Source organism: Rousettus aegyptiacus, unplaced genomic scaffold (genome assembly GCF_014176215.1).
Source record: "Rousettus aegyptiacus isolate mRouAeg1 unplaced genomic scaffold, mRouAeg1.p scaffold_m13_p_1, whole genome shotgun sequence".
Classification (NCBI taxonomy): Eukaryota; Metazoa; Chordata; class Mammalia; order Chiroptera; family Pteropodidae; genus Rousettus; species Rousettus aegyptiacus.
The window spans coordinates 146884890-146898948 of NW_023416284.1; the positions used below are offsets into that span (position 1 = coordinate 146884890).

General features: G+C 34.3%; 1 pseudogene; it reads right to left on the bottom strand.

Moving 5' to 3' along the window:
- Positions 1 to 9801: 9801 nt before the first annotated feature.
- On the bottom strand, positions 9802 to 9920 carry LOC118605349 (annotated as a pseudogene).
- Between the last annotated feature and the right edge of the window lie 4139 nt (positions 9921 to 14059).

Sequence of the window (14059 nt, forward strand, 5' to 3'; positions counted from 1 at the left end):
GGAGGTGTTATAAAGTCTGTTATTTCTATTTTAAAAAATATTGATTCAACTTTTTAAGTTAAGTAGATATTTTTTCATTGAACACTTTACTACTTAACATAAAGATAAAGAGAGGTAAACAAAAGAAATTAAGGAAATTACTTTTTCTAGAGTTCTTCCCTCACCTAACAATGAAGAACCAGACCTGTCCATTCAGATAAAAAGATGGACAATATGATGGCAGCTACCTAGAAGCAGCGGAATTTGAACTTTAGTACAGTGCTGCAAACATAGATGGATTGTATTTGATTTTTTCTTACTTCTGTTTTGAGGTTTCCTCATTTGCTTTTGTTTAGTAATAAAGCCTTCCTACAACCAAAAAGAGTTGTGAGCCTTGCTTTCCAGAGTCCCATTGTTTCACCAGGTTCCTGAAGCTTTCCTCTCCTAGGAATCCACGCATTATTGCAATGGGATTTCTTTTTTTCTGTTTTAGTTTCTGTATGTAAATTGGAAACAAAAAAGGCTGTGGGTTGGGATGAAGAAGGCTGGAAATAGATGCATCTTCTTCCATTTGGAGCTCAGAATACAAATCCTGGCTTCGGGCTGAGGATGGGGAGAGGATAAGAGGGAGGGAGGAAAGAATAATAGATGGAATTAATGAGCATAGTCTCATTTTATAATTAAAAATAGGAAACTTCAATAGATAGATGGATATTTCTCATAGATAATACTACAAGTATGTCTTGATGTGTACAACTGAAGTGTTCTTAAAAGAAATGTAAATATTTCTTTTGCAAATCATATAATATTTATGGGCCCATAAGGAGCTCCCCATTTAGAAGACTCTAAGAATATTTTTGTAGAATAAATTTCATTAATTTTATCTTTCGTATGACTCACAACTTTTCATTCTATTAGTTTTCCTTCTCATTAAATAGACTTATTTATAACATTTGCATCCTAAAACAAAGAAAGACACCCCTTCTCTGCCCAGAAGCATCTTCTCTAGCTACCGCCCTCCTCCTCTTCACAGCTAAGATCCTTCAAAATGATGGTCTCTCTTTCACTGAATCAGTACTCTTTTCCCTAAGTCAGCAACATCCTTGATATGAAATCTTATAAACATGCTTTAAATTCATTTTATCAGCCCCTCCGGTATTTCTTGACCCTGCTGGAATTTTCTCTCTGCAAGGGTTTTCTTCTTGGACTTGCACAACTTTATTCTCCCCCAGGTTTCCTCCTATTTCTCCTCTTGTTTCTTCTCAGCCTCCTTTGCGTGCTCTTCTACTGAGCTCATCTTCAAATGTTAGCAATCCCAAGTTTGGACTTTAGTCTTCTCACTCTCTTTGGGATCTCATTCATTTATTCATCAGTTCACTCAAATATCTCTCGAGGTCTTACTGTAAACAAGGCAGAGTAGGAACTCTATTAGCCATTTTGGACTCACTGAGCTTACAATCTAGTGATAGCGACTTTTACATACGTGTTAATGACCACTAGAACTAGAAGTCCAACACAGATTTTTCTTTTGAGTTCTAGACTGATAGAACCAATGCCTGCTGTATATTTCTACTTGTGTGACTCATCAAATTAAACGTGTTTAAAACAGAAATTTTTTTCTTTCCATCCCTACCCAAACACTCTCTTTCTTGGAGGTTGGTGACTATATCTACTCAGTCACCAAGAGCAAGTTGAGAGATAATTTTTTGGCTCCTTCTTCCCCTTTTAGCCTGTGAATCCAACTTGCCACCCAAGTTAGTTGTATCTTTTTCAACACGACTCAAATCTGTCCTCAGTATTCTCCGTTCCTAATGTGCCCACCTAAATTCAAACCCTTAAAATTTTTTGCCTCCTAACTGGTCTTCCTGTTTCTTATTTCTTTTCCATGTATTTCCCAAATATTTCTGAAATACAAATGTAATCGTGTCGCTTATCCATTTAAAAACCTCTGTTCCCTGTTATCTGCTGGACAACATCTAAACTATGTAGCACGACATGCTAAGCCACCTACTAGGCACACATAGCAGATTTTGCTCTGTTCTTCACAAACTTCCGTAGCAGCCATATTGGACTGTGCTTTCATAAATAAGTACTAATATGTTCCCTGAACATTTTGGCTGCTCTCCGGTCTTTGTGCCCTTGAATAAGCTCCTGCTTTTCCTGAATGTTCTTCCTCTCAATTAATTTCATTATTTTTTTAAAGACTTTGCCCAATGTCATGTTGACTAGGAAGCCTTCGCTAAACCACCAGTCTGGGTGAGGCACCCTGCTGTGAGGTTTCTTCTCACACAGGACTCACCACATACATTATATTCCTATATACTATCAATACTGAATAGGTGTTAATTGAATGAATTAATTAGTGGTGAATATAATCTCCTTCCTTATGTTAGAATCATAGAGTTGTAATGCCAAAAGGGATCATCGAATATCTAGTTCATAGAGGAAGAAACTAAAACTAGCACATAGATCTCACGAGTCTTATTTCTTTTCTCCTTTTCATTATTTCTGAAATCTGAATTTTCACATTTTTCATTTGATTAAAGTGAGGTATCTTTATTATAAAGTTTGACTAGAAAGTGACCAAGGTTATCCAAAGAAATTACTATAATGACTGTGAGAGGACATCCATAGTAGTATCCTTGCTACTCTGTTATACTCAACTCATTAATACTTATTTATAAATCCACAAGATGTCCTGCTAGTAGTTAGCACGCCACTTTTCTTTGGTGACATTGTTGTTTTAAAATGATTCTTCCTTGAAAGAGAGCAGACAGTAAATATTTTCCAAGTAGAATTTTTCTTTTCTCTTTCCTTCGTAGTCTTTTTCTTTCAGTCATTACCACCATCACCATCATTATCCAGAGTACTGAACCAATGAATGAAGCAGTTGCTGGCACACTGGAGACCAGCCAAAAAATTACAATATGGGTTAAAGGGCACATGTTTAAGGAGCAACAAAAATAATTTGGCATGAACAATTAAGAAGAATGGCAGGAAAACAGAATATGATTTATAAATAACAAAGAGCCGCTAAAAAGAAAGAGAGGAATGATATATTAGACATGGTCAAAGAGATAAAGACAAAAGAAGAATGAAATAAGAAAAAAAATACAATGTATGAAAACTGTGTTGGTAAGTAAGCTTGGCAAGTAAAAAAGAAATTAAGCTATAAATATTGAATGCTTACTAAATGTCAGGCACTATTCTAAGAGTGTCACAGGTATTAACCCATTAGATTCTCAAAACAACTCAGTGAGAAGGGTATTTTATTATCTTAAGAAGAGAATACTGAGCCCAGAAAGGTTCTGAACCTTCTGAAAGTCTCACAGGTTTTGCACCCAAGCAGTCTATTTACTGTTGACAGTAAAATAATAATTAGCATAAGTCAAAAGTTTACATTTTTCAAAAGAAAGTCCATACCTGATTGTATTAATCTTCCTAACAGTTCCATTATTTTCCTATTTTTAGATAAGAAAAGGGAAACTTAGAGAGGTTAGGATTTTTCCATGCTTGCTTAATCAGTAAATGGTACCAGCAGGCTGGCTCCTTCCGCTTTGGCAGCAAAACTCTAGATAAATCAGAACTAGAAATGAATAGCACCCAACAAGACAAGTCTGAACCCCTTTCAGTTTCTTTTTTCCATAAAGATGTATATTTAATAGTTTTATTGAGATATGATTCACATGCATAAGATTTTCTCATTCGAAGTATACACTTCAATGGTTTTTAGTATATTCAGAGTTGTATAAGCATTGCCACCAAAATGTTTTGGAACATTTTCATTAACTCACCAAAGAAACTTTGTACCCATTAGCTGTCATTTCAAATTTTTTCCCACTCCCAATACCTAACAAATGCTGATTTCTTTCTGTCTCTATGGATTTGCATTTCATATAAATGGAATCATAGACTATGTGGCCTTTTGTGTCTGGCATCATTCCACTTATCATGTTTTCAAGGTTCATTCATGTGATTGTAGTCCTTTATTCCTCTTCACAGATGAATAATATTCAATTGTATAGCTATACCACATTTTATTTACCCCATTATCAGTTGATGAACATTTGGGTTGTTTCCACTTTTGGACTATTACTAATGAGATGCTATGAATGTTCGTGTACAAATTTTTGTGTGAAAGACGTGCATTTTTAAATAAAGAGCTATTTTCACAAGTGTGCTAATGGTTAGTCCCATAGAGGACTGGCCTCATGAAGTACTCGGCAAAACAGACAAATTTTGTGGTCAAATAAGTTTGGTTAGTGCTTTAAGGTATTCCTCTCTGCTCTTTTAGAGTCACATTGCACAATAAAGGCACCAAGAAAACCTGTTCTAAGGAAACCTGTTTAATTTTTATGTATATAGTATTCCTCCAGCTTCTGTAATGCCAGAACTTTGTTTCCCACAGCACTATTAACAATCTGAGGAACTATGAAGTATGAAACACATTTTGGGAAATGCTGCCCCAAACGTTATCAAAAGAGCCTTTTAGAGAGTGAAACAGAATACTTGGAATTTATTATGGGATGCCTTCTTTCCCGGATCTAATCCTGCATTGTTGCATATGACATACATGGTACAATAATAGACCTGATATTATGGCCCCATTTCTATTTTGAATTGGGGAAAAAAAGTTAAAAATTTATCTTAAAATATGGCTTTTTTTTTTTCTTCTCTGTAAAAATAGTCAGTAGGCTGCCCAGGCAGCATTGTCATATGTCTCAGTAGAGCTCAAGGTCAATCGGTGACCAGTGAAGCCAGGAATGAAGATTCCTTGACCATGTGGTTCATGTCTGTTATTTCTGTGATATTCCTAGCACCCAGCAAAGGGTGTGGCACACAGTAGGCACTGAAATTGCTGGTGAATGAGTGGGCATCAATGATAAAAAGAACACACCATTTTACAGATGAGAATACGAGTCCCCAAAGGACCAAGTGATTTGCTGAAGATAATAGCTACTAGCTGCAGCACCAAGACAGGGTCTAATTCCCTTGACTTACAATGCTGTTTTCTTTCTGACATGTACAATTTTGGATCAGAAACCTATTTTTTTTTAATTTAAATTTCAAAGGAAACTTTACAAATATTTTTACACTTCATTTATTTATTTTTTAAAGTGAACTGGGCTTGAGCAAGGCTAAAGGAATTTGCGCTAAGAAGTCCAGGTCTAAGATTTTCCTTCCTTGGGATGGTAGAATTGGGGAAAGAAAGTAAGCACTGGTTTCAGTTGGAGGTTGAAACTGCCAGGACACAGCAATGAACAGTTGAGAGAAATGCTCAGACCAGGAGACAAGAGGTAAACTGCAAACATCACGTGGGCTTGTGTGCTGCCATGCATTTTAGCCAGTTTTTGGAGTGGCAAAACTATCATTAAAAATATGTGTAAATACAGTCTGTGCTAAACAAGCCTTGCAAAGATGAGCAGCTTGTTTTCCTTCATGATTCTACTGGGTCACAACCTTTGCTATAGTACATGAATCTGGTGGGCAGCAATGGAGAAAAATATCATTTATGTATTCTAGGTACCTAAATTCAAAGCAAATTAGACATCCAAAGAGTAAAGTGGCTGCTTAAATTGTTCGCTGATATTCATAAGGCTACTCTAAAAAATTACTTAGAATCGAATTTTGTAGGAAGATGCCGTCACATTGGAAACTAGATGTAAAGTCAGGAATTCTTTTTGTCTCTAAGAAAGATTTATTTTGATCCCCTTTGCAATTTTAGATATAATTCTGACATCTCTAGATGCAGAGGATTTCAAGTCAGTTGACTTTGTAAAGCATTCTTTTAGTCATTTGGCTCATTTTCACTAGAAGTTGTGAAGGTGCCAAACAGTTCAGTGTCCTTTTCTGGGCCCCAAAATATGCCCTCTTGACCTATTTTCCTGAATTGTCATGTAAACCTTGAGTTTGTTTTCTCTTCACTGGCATGTTAACACAATTTACTTCCCTAATATTTCATTTGATACTAACACACTGTACTTTCATAATATTTAATTTGGATAATAATAGCATAGTAATTCTTCCCCAAAATAGCACAAAGCTGACCTTGGTGTTCAATATAAATACTCACTGACTATAACTGAGAGCCTAAAATAGAAGTTCCTTTTCTGGGAATGGGAATCAAGTGTGAAAAGTGACTTTTCTACCATTTGTTTCCAGAAAACTGCCAGGCTGGAGGCTGTGTCCCCAGGGACACCCTTTCTTATCTCATATAGCACCACCCCAAGTGACTCTTTCTTACATCATTCTGTTTTTTTATTGCATGCATCACACTTGGTAATTATCATGACTATTTATTTGCTTTTATTGGTTTGTTTGTGTTTTGCCTGTCTCTGTGCTAGAAAAGAAGTACCACCTCTGCCTCAGATGATTAGTGTGTTCCAGAGTTCAGGTTTAAAGACTGAGGGGTTCATGACCCTCTGCTGCGGTCCCTGTAAAGGGATCACAGAAGGAGAGAAAAGAAAGGGAAGATACTTAACTCAGTGTTTTCTCTTGAGTCCACTGACTGGCCCAGGTCTGACAGAGGCAGTGCCACAAGAACCAACAAGTAGAGATTAACTATTTTTTTTTTCTCTTTGGGTATAAACCAATCTCCTCTAATCCATATCATGTGCCCTAATATGTGATTTTCAGAAATTCAAATTCAAATGACTTTTTAGGAATGCATCATGAGCAAAACAATAAGACCATCTATACAGGTTGGAAAACGCTTGCCACTAGGCAGTTAGCAAGTCTGGGTATAGTATCTTTCTTTCTTTACTGGACTTTCATCTTGGGTTCCCACTCTGCTGCCCTGGATCCTGAGTTCTGCCATTTCTGTGGGCAGCAGAGAGAATTTCTGAGTCTGCTCCTTCTAATAGGAAACATACCTTCCTGACTTGGGCCCTAGCAGACAGATTGCCAGTAGAGTAGAAACATGTGCATCATTATGCTGTATAATAAGAATTACTTTTTAAACCCTTCCACTGTCATTTGAGCTGCCCTAAAAAAAAAAACAAAAAAAAAAAAGGAAAGAAAGAAAGGAAGGAAGGAAGGAAGGAAGGAAGGAAGGAAGGAAGGAAGGAAGGAAGGAGAAAGAAAGAAAAAGAAAAGCAACAGGAGGAGAAAAAAGTCATTTGGCATCAAATTTAGGATTTAGAAAAGTAGAGGAACTGATGCAAACTTACATCACCAGTTTCCCATTATAGTTAGATTACAAAAATATGGATGGACGTGACTCAGGGGATTAAAAACATAGATACGTAAGTATGGACAATGTTCAGCTTAAAAAGTTAAAGTATTCAAATTCAAGTGGTTTTGTGCTATTATCATATCTCCAGCAAACTGGAAACTATTAAATGTGGTAGACATTTAAATGTGCCAGGATTGTGGACAAAATAGTTTCCTTGGATGGAGTAGCTATCTCAAAAATTAGAGAACTTCCTGGAGAGAATATGGTTCACAAAGGAGACATCAAATTGGTCATAATCCTTCCCCTGATAATCCAGTGTTTGAAAAGATATTCTAAAGAAATACTTGAAAGAAAGCAATACTTATCTGCCCTAAAATGTTCATAGTTAGTCTATTTGTAGTGATTAAAAAAACAATCACAAAACAAATTAGAAATAATGAAAATGTTCTATAATTGCCATCATAAGTATAATTGGTATATCAAATCTATATCTTGGCATCAAAATGGTAGTGGATATATGGACTGCATGGATATGAGAGGAAGTTATTTTAAATAACAGCTAAAAAAAATATAACGTAGCATCACACAATGATTGTTCAGTCTATATATTTTAAATAACAAAATCATGTAAAAACTAAGTCTCAGAAGAGGTCATAGATGCTTACCAATATAAGATATTTATGGAGAAGAGATGCTCTTAGTTTAATATACATGTAATTGTCTTGGTGTTTGCTTATCTTTCACTGTAATGTTGGCTAAATATAGTCTAATTAAAAATTTTAACAAGTAGATCTTGAAAATAAACTCTATATCCAGGAGTGCAGCAATTTCTCCACTTTCCATGGTCAGTGGGTGTCTGCAGAGGGATGTGGTGCAGGGACAATGTGTAGAAGAGAGAGCACTCTAGTCAATCTATTGCCCTACTCCTGCAGGGAGTGAGGCACTGGCAGAGACAAAAGTAGTTTCCTGATAACTTTTCTCTTTTTCTTTCTTAGTAACAGAACTCCAAATTTTTAGCTTAGCAAAGATGCACACAGTAAAGAATGTGTGTGTTTTAGCCTTCTTTGCATTTATGTGCAATCAAAGTATCCTTAAGAGGAAAGAGTAGGATTTTTTCCTCTTTCTACTTCCAGCTCTCTGGAATGCAGATGTGATGGCTGGAGCTTCAACAGCTACATTGTTGGATCCACTTGAGATGGATGCTAAATGCAGAAGATTAGTGAAGTAACAAGATAAAAATATATTCCCTGAAATACTTTAGAATATCATCTCAGCCCTAGCTGCGGAACTCCAGAAATTTTACTTGAGAGGATAAAATCTTGTGTGTCCAACTATTGCTAATTGAGTTTCTTTTATTCTCAAACTGAATCTGAAGTGACTTTTGTCAGTTTACTTAATGGCTGTACTCTTTGTTTCTTAATTTTAAAAAAATGAGTTGGACTAGATCATTACTAAATTTCTTTACTGCTTTAACATAAAAAAAAAAAAACTAAGGTGGACATCTCCTACTATGTGTCAATGAATGATTAGTCTTTTCTTTAAGATTTATCTAGGAGTTGTTTTATTACTTTTTAAAGTTATTTATTTTTTGATACCTGTCCAAAAGTAATACCTGTCTTCCCTCTCCCTCAGAAAAGATAAAAAAATATATGACAAAATGGAAAAAATAAATTATGATTCACTTTTTTACATAATTACATTGATATATTGGTATAAACTGCCAGTCATTTGTCGATGTATATATGTTACTCCTACTCTTTATGATCTGTTTTGCTCCTTCACTACATGGACACACGTTTTCAGTTTATTTCATATTTTTCTAAATATCTTTCATAAAATATACATTTTATTCTATTTCATGGGTGATGTACCTTATTTAATCAGTCTCATAGTTCTGGACATTTAAGAAGTTTTCATGTTTTTGCTATTATAAGTGGCACTGTTAGGGTTACATTTTTAGCTTAATCTTCACAATTATGTATACCTAATAATAAACTTTCTACCTTAAAAAGTGAGAAAAATTGTATTGTTATATTGGCCTCCAGAAATTTGTACCAGTTTGTGCCTCCTTCAATTCTCCCTCACCAATGTATAAAAGTACTACATGCCCTGTAACTTTCCTATCACGATACTATAATTTAAAAAAAAAATTAGTGCAGTTTGATAAATGTGTTAACTTACATTTCTTTGATTATTAATGAAATAGAAAATTTTCATAACTTTATTGGCTGCTGCATTTTTCCATTCATGAGTTGCTTTCCTCTCCTCCTTTGTTCATTTTCTGTCATTATAATTGTGGCTCTCATATTGATTTGTAAGAGTTATTATATATTAAGTCTATTAGCCATTTGTCATACTTACAGCAACCATTTCTCCCAGTTCACAGCTCAATTTTATGTGCGCTTATTTTTTTAACAATGAAACCTACAAAATTTCTGTAGTTTGGTTCATCAGTCTTTGATTTTGTAGAATATTTTTATCTCTAGTTGGACATGTCTTTAATTAGTTTCCTTTTAATAAATGTTATTGATTATTATTTTATTATTTATTTATTTATTTATTTGGGCAAGGCAACACTCGATTGACCTCAAAGATTGCAAGGACTTTGTCAACTTACAATCCTTTATTTTTTATTTTTTATTTTTACACCTACACAGCACCTGGTCTTCCTAGGTGGTCTCCCATCCAAATACTAACCAGGCCCGACCCTGCTTAGCTTCTGAGATCTGACTGGATCAGGTTTGTTGAGCATAACATGGCCATAGATATTACTGATTATTTTTTATGTATTTCAGAATCAGTTTGTCAAGTTTCTCCTGTCTGCATACACACACACAATTCTAATGAGATTTTGATTAAAATTTATAGAGTAATCTGGAGGAAAATTGGCACCTTTTTATGATCAATCTTCTTATCCAAAAAGTTGTAATATCTGTCCATTTATTCAAATTGTTGTCTATATTCCTTAGTTAAACTTTTTAAATTGTGGTAAAGTTCACTTAACATAAAATTGACCATCTTAATCATTTTTAAGTTCAGTGGCATTTAGTACATTCACATCGTTGTGCAACCACCACCACAATTCATTTCTAGAATTCTTTCATCTTACAAAACTAACACTTTGTACCCATTAAGTAACAACTTGCTATTCTCCTCCATTCTCCCCTTCCTTGAGCCCCTGGAAACCACATTTCTACTTTCTGTCTCAATGAATTTTACTAGTCTAGGTACCTCATATAAGTATAATCATATGATATTTGTCTTTTTGTGCCTGGCTTATCTCACTTAGCATAATGTCCTCAAGTCTCATCTATGTAGTGGGATGTGTCAGAAATTCTCTCCCTTTTAAGGCTAAATAATATTCCGTTGTCTCCATATTTTGTTTATACATTCAACCCTTAATGGACACTTGGGTGGATTCCAACTTTTGGATATTATGAATAATGCTGCTATGAAACAAGCATACAAATTTCTATTTGAATTCCTGCTTTCAATTCGTTTGGATATATATCTAGAAGTAGAATTGCTGGATCATATAATAATTCCATTTTTAACATTTTAAGGAATGTTATTGTTTTTCATTAGTAGCCATACCATTTATATTCCCACCAAGAATATATAAGGGCTCCAATTTCTCCACATCCTTTCCAATACTTTTCTTCTTCTTTTTCTTCTTCTTCTTTTTCTTCTTCTTCTTCTTCTTCTTCTTCTTCTTCTTCTTCTTCTTCTTCTTCTTCTTCTTCTTCTTCTTCTTCTTCTTCTTCTTCCTCTTCCTCCTCCTCTTCCTCTTCCTCTTCCTCTTCCTCTTCCTCCTCCTCCTCCTCCTCCTCCTCCTCCTCCTCCTTCTTCTTCTAAATGGTACCAATCCTAATGGGTGTGAGGTGGCATTTCACTATGATTTTGATTTGCATTTCTCTAATGATTAGTGAAGTCGAGTACCTTTTATGAGCTAATTGGCAATTTGTATATTTTCTTTGGAGAAATATCTATTCAAGTCCTTTGCCCATTTTTAAATCAGGTTGTTTGATTTTGTTGTTGTTGTTGTTGCTATAGAGCTATGGGAGTTCTTTATTTATTCTGGATATTAACTCCTTATCAAAACTAGGATTTGTAACTATTTCTTCATTCCATGGGTTGCCTTTTCACTGTTGTTAGTGTTCTTTGATACACAAATGTTTAAATTTTAATAAAGTCCAATTTGTCTATTTTTTTGTTTTGTTTTTTTGTTTTGTTTTGGTGTCATATCCAAGAAATTACTGCCAACTCCAACATTATGAAAGTTTCCCTCTATATTTTCTTATGAGTTTTATAGTTTAAGGTCTTAAGTTTAAGTCTTTGATATATTTGAGTTAATTTTTGTATATGCTATAAGGCAAGGGTCCAATCTCATTCTTTTGCTTGTAGATATACCTTAGTTCAATTTTAATTTCATTTTATTCTTAGAGTTCCTACATATTTTTGGCTAAGCAAAGCCTTAATACGTTGTATTGTTTGCTATTATGAATGAAACTCCTCTTCTTCACCCTATACATACATAGTTATGTTTTATAACTGTTTCTTACTGCCTTATAGAAAAAAAATTTTTCCTATCAATGGCTATATAAGTGAGTTATCTTATTAGTTCTGAATTTTTTAGTTGAATATCCTAGAATCTCCAGGCATACAGAAATATTTACAAATACCTGTGAGTTTTGGAAAACATATTTCTTTGGCCTGTCTTATTGAGAAAATGGACTTTGCTACTTTCAATATAAAGGGACTGTGATTAATCTTAAAGTCAAGAACATATCTGTTTTAACTATATAACAATTATCTTGGCACATCACATAGCTCCTCTCTCTCTCTCTATATATATATTTCTAGCACTTGCTCTACTAAAAGTATGGCCCTTCGACCAACAGCATCAGCATCACCTGAGAACTCGTTAGAAATGCTCCACTGCAGATCTACTGAATTAGAATATTCATCTTAAGAGCCTCAGATAATTTGCATGCATGCTAAAGTTTGAGAGTTGCTGCTTTATAGGTTAATGAAATAATAGTTATTTTTTCTTTTAAGTTTTTCCATTTCACAAACACAAGTCATTAGATACTGTAAAACACTAGCAAAAGTCTTTCAAAAAGGACAATATGTCAACTATCTTTCACAAGGGTGCCAAGAATACACAATGGGGAAAGGATATTCTCTTGAATAAATGGTGTTGGGAAATCTGGACAGCCACCTGCAAAAGAGTGAAAAAGGACCCCTATCTTATATCATATACAAAAATTAACAAAAATAAATTGAAGACTTAAGTGTAAGACCTGAAACCATAAAAATCCTAGAAGAAAACATAGGGACAAATAAATCTCCTTGACACTGGTCTTGGCAATGATTTTTGGGTGTGACACCAAAAGTACAGGAAACCAAAGCAAAAATCAACAAGTGGTACTACAGCAAACTAAAAAGCTACTAAATAGCAAATAAAACCATCAACAAAATGAGGATGCAATCTATGGAATAAAAGAAAACATTTACAAACCATTTATCTGATAAGAGATTAATATCCAAAATATTTAAGGAACTCATAATAGCAAAAACACTCTAAGTGTCATCAGTGGATGAATGGATAAAGAATATATGCTTATATATATCTGTCTGTCTGTGTGTCTATCTATCTATCATCTATGTATATACGTATCTATATATCTATGTATCTATGTATCTATCTATCTATCTATCTATCTATCTATCTATCTATCTATCTAATCTATCTGTCATCTATCTCTCTAGGAATATTATTCAGCTAGAAAAAAGAAGAAAATCCTGACATTTGTTACAACATGGATGGACCTTGAGGGAATTGTGCTAAGTGAAATAATCCAGATATTAAAAGACAAATACTGTATGATTTCACTTATATGTGGAATCTGGAAAAGTCAATCTTATGCAATCAGAGGGTATAGAATGGTGGTTGTCAGGATTTGTGAGGTGGGAGAAATAGGGAGGTGTTAATCAAAGGGTACAAACTTTCTGGTATAAGATAAGTAAATTCTGGGGATTTAATGTACAGCATGGTAATTATAGTTAATAGTACTGCATTGTATATTTAAAATTTGTTAACAGAGTAGATCTTAAGTGATTTCACCACACACACCAAAAAAACGGTAACAATGTGAGCTAATGGATGTGTTAATTAACTTGACTGCGGTAATCACTTTACAATGTATACATATATTAAATCATCATGTTGTACACCAAAAAATTATGTGCCCAGTCAAAATACATACAATTTTTATTTCTTAATTATACCTCAGGAAAGCTGGGAGGAAAAGGGCAAGAAGCAGACTGTGAAGTCATAGGATCTCAGAAGAGAAAAAAGGAAGACCAAATATGAGATGGATTGCCTCCAAAAAAGAAGCCATAAGCATGAGTCTACAGCAGCTGAACATGCCTGTTGAGGATAGGACATCACCATATTTGTATGGTCGCCAGGCATTGGAACGGACTCAATGGCATGTAACACAGACCAAAGAGAAAGCAGACTTAGGAAGCACCCAGTTTGAGTTTCCGACATTTGTCTTCGTAGCAGCTTCATAATTTCAGACTTAGTGGCATTTCTCCTGTATAATTATTTACCCAATAATCTTCTCTCCATGGACTTATCTTTTTTTTAACTGAAATAATTTCATTTAAATGAATGTTTATATAATTTTCACGAATGAAAACCAGCATTACTTGCTAAAGACAGAGCATTACTGTAAAAATAAGTTAATGAAAACAAAAGAATGTTATTCAAACATAAAAGTTAACAGTGAATGAATAGTGAATTTATTTATAAGAATAATAATGAACCTATTTATAAAAATATATATTTAAATCATTTCCTCAGTGAAAACAATGAGGCCATTTATGATTAACTGGTAA